Source organism: Pseudophryne corroboree, chromosome 1 (genome assembly GCF_028390025.1).
Source record: "Pseudophryne corroboree isolate aPseCor3 chromosome 1, aPseCor3.hap2, whole genome shotgun sequence".
In the NCBI taxonomy this organism is placed as follows: Eukaryota; Metazoa; Chordata; class Amphibia; order Anura; family Myobatrachidae; genus Pseudophryne; species Pseudophryne corroboree.
In genome coordinates this window covers 1,202,956,047-1,202,960,019 of record NC_086444.1, presented here as the reverse complement: position 1 = coordinate 1,202,960,019, position 3,973 = coordinate 1,202,956,047, and positions in this window count along the sequence as shown.

The window sequence follows — 3,973 nt, the reverse complement described above, 5'->3', positions numbered from 1 at the left end:
ATATCGGAGGGTGAAGATGAGGTGGACATCTTGCCTCTGTAGAGCCAGTTTGTGCAAGGAGAGATTAATTGCTTCTTTTTTGGGGGGGGTCCAAACCAACCCGTCATATCAGTCACAGTCGTGTGGCAGACCCTGTCACTGAAATGATGGGTTGGTTAAAGTGTGCATGTCCTGTTTTGTTTATACAACATAAGGGTGGGTGGGAGGGCCCAAGGATAATTCCATCTTGCACCTCTTTTTTCTTTTCTTTTTCTTTGCATCATGTGCTGATTGGGGAGGGTTTTTTGGAAGGGACATCCTGCGTGACACTGCAGTGCCACTCCTAGATGGGCCCGGTGTTTGTGTCGGCCACTAGGGTCGCTAATCTTACTCACACAGTCAGCTACCTCATTGCGCCTCTTTTTTTCTTTGCGTCATGTGCTGTTTGGGGAGGGTTTTTTGGAAGGGACATCCTGCGTGACACTGCAGTGCCACTCCTAGATGGGCCCGGTGTTTGTGTCGGCCACTAGGGTCGCTAATCTTACTCACACAGTCAGCTACCTCATTGCGCCTCTTTTTTTCTTTGCGTCATGTGCTGTTTGGGGAGGGTTTTTTGGAAGGGACATCCTGCGTGACACTGCAGTGCCACTCCTAGATGTGCCCGGTGTTTGTGTCGGCCACTAGGGTCGCTAATCTTACTCACACAGCTACCTCATTGCGCCTCTTTTTTTCTTTGCGTCATGTGCTGTTTGGGGAGGGTTTTTTGGAAGGGCCATCCTGCGTGACACTGCAGTGCCACTCCTAGATGGGCCCGGTGTTTGTGTCGGCCACTAGGGTCGCTTATCTTACTCACACAGCGACCTCGGTGCAAATTTTAGGACTAAAAATAATATTGTGAGGTGTGATGTGTTCAGAATAGGCTGAAAATGAGTGTAAATTATGTTTTTTGAGGTTAATAATACTTTGGGATCAAAATTACCCCCAAATTCTATGATTTAAGCTGTTTTTTAGGGTTTTTTGAAAAAAACACCCGAATCCAAAACACACCCGAATCCGACAAAAAAAATTCGGTGAGGTTTTGCCAAAACGCGGTCGAACCCAAAACACGGCCGCGGAACCGAACCCAAAACCAAAACACAAAACCCGAAAAATTTCCGGCGCTCATCTCTAGTTTAAACAGTGGAGGGGGTCTATGTGCAGACTCCACAGTCTATTGCCCATGCGTGGATCTCCGAAAACATGTTGCCTGCCATGTTCCAGCGACAAATCAATACTGCGCATACGCAGAGAGCATTTTCCCAGCAATTTTATGCAGCGGCTGCAGCACAGATGACATGGGACTCTGGAAAGGTAAGTAGTTAAACATGGCTGCAGTGTGTGTGTGGCGTGCCCCCCCCCCCCCCCCCTGGTCCCTGGGACCTGTGAGCACTCAGTCGCACTAGCAAAGCACTTTTGTGGCTCCTATCAGTGGCAGTTGCAGAGGGGGGGCTGCATGTGATGTCACGCAGCCGTCGCGGCCCGTCCCCCCCAACGGTCCGGGCATGCCTGCGTTGCCCGGACTGTGCCCTCTAAATGGTGGCCAAACGCCGCCAGCCCGCCCCCTCCTGCCTAGCGACCGCCTCTCTCTGCGCAGATCAGAAGCCAAATATGGGAGCCACGCTAACCGCCTCCCCAAACATCACCGGCCGGGACTCACTGGCAGTTGGCGTGGCTCCCCTATTTGAATTTTGGACTGTCCCCACCTCTTGTTTTATTTATGCACATTTTATTGGAGCTGTGCGGTCCTGATTCTAAGAAATCAAAGCCGCTTCGAACTCCCAGGATCCAAATTCACCCGAGCCATAGCTCAGGTCTTCCCCGTCAGACTCGGATCCCACTTGAAGGCAAAATGTCATCCTCCCGGCCTCTGATTCTCGCAGGATTCGATTCTTTAGGCACCATTTCACTCTCACGCACGCCGAATGCTGTGCTGTGCTCTGCTGTATCCGCTGTGCTGAGACTCCAGACTCACAAGTGGCTGTATTCTCTAAAGTGACTTTGTGGGGGCACGCTGCTGTATACTGCGCCGTACTCTGCTGTCCTGGCTGTGCTGTGTACAGACTGGCCACATGCACTCTAAAATCAAGCAGTTGGAAAACTCTGTCTAGAAATCTTGTGTTTGCCACTGGGCTGGGCCCTGTATAGCCTGCATGGCCCCATACATGTCAGGCGGATACTGCGAGAGCTATTCCCAGGACACAGTAAGTTGAGGCTGGTTTAGAAAAGGAAGCAGCAACACCCCAGGCCATCCCCATGTGATTGGGCAGATGCACTCAGTATGGGGCAAACTACATTATGCTTACAGGGGTAGTTGTAGGTGATAAAGAGGGAGCCGTCTAGGCATTTATAGCCTGCAGCCTTCCCCCACCACACACACACACACACACACACACACACACACACACAAACACACACAAACACACACAAACACACACCCCTCCACCACCCTTAATGCGCAGGCTGTAGACCCCATCCTATTTTAGCTAAACAAAATACTCACTGTGTTTGTAATATTTTGGTTTCAGTTTTATTTAATCTTGTATACAAGGCCACATATAGTATAAAGCTATCTGAAACCCTATATATGAATATTTGTTCTTCACTGGCTTTATTTTCTTTATCTGTCTGTCTCACACACGGTTCCCATGAGTTACTGGGCGAGAAACAACACGGCTGACAGCAGGAATGATGGGAAAAGAAAATTAAGGCTCAAACCTGACCTTGTTATCTCCAAAGACTGTACGTGTGACAATCACTGAGATTTATGGGATCGGAAAAAGGTCCATTTTATCTTCTCTTTACTTCTTTTTTTTTTTGTGATACAATGAAGAACTGCTGAGCTCAGTTAATCAAAATATAATAAAACCAGAAGGAAAAGAAAGAGTTTTTTGTTATTTCTTTCCCGCTGTAACTTTGGCTTTATTTTATATCGGGGGATATACATAATATGGAAATAATAAAATATAAAGGGGCAGATGCAGCAAGGATCTAATCACAAAAGGAAAACGAGTTCCTAAAAAATAAAAAGAGAGAGACGACAACACACAGAGATGTACCCAAGCATGAGATGCGCCCACCTCGGCGTGCCCAACACAATGTGCCAACTTCAGCCGACAACAGGAGCAGATGTGATTGTAATACGGCAGGAACTGTAACTTTCCACTGTCAGTAAAATAAAAAATACATTTACTTATGAGACCATTAATATAATTGTTCTTGCAGCTTTAAGAGATCCACTTCCAAACTAAGTCCCTCATTCCGAGTTGTTCGCTCGGTAATTTTCTTCGCATCGCAGCGATTTTCCGCTAATTGCGCATGCGCAATGTTCGCACTGCGACTGCGCCAAGTAAATTTGCTATGCAGTTAGGTATTTTACTCACGGCATTACGAGGTTTTTTCTTCGTTCTGCTGATCGTAATGTGATTGACAGGAAGTGGGTGTTTCTGGGCGGAAACTGGCCGTTTTATGGGTGTGTGTGAAAAAACGCTGCCGTTTCTGGGAAAAACGCGGGAGTGTCTGAAGAAACGGGGAAGTGTCTGGGTGAACGCTGGGTGTGTTTGTGACGTCAAACCAGGAACGAAACTGACTGAACTGATCGCAGATGCCGAGTAAGTGTGGAGCTACTCAGAAACTGCTAAGAAGTGTCTATTCGCAATTCTGCTAATCTTTTGTTCGCAATTTTACTATGCTAAGATTCACTCCCAGTAGGCGGCGGCTTAGCGTGTGCAAAGCTGCTAAAAGCAGCTTGCGAGCGAACAACTCGGAATGACCACCTAAGTCTTATGCATCGGTTGCGTACACAGCGATGGCGCATTGTGCATGACCACACCTTTACTCTCCTTCTTAGGATGTGTCTTAGGATGACGGGAAATGGCCATCGCTATTTTTCCTATATTGCATATGGTCGCAGTGGCAAACGCAGGATTTAGCGAGGGGGGTTTCCGTGGGTGGGTGT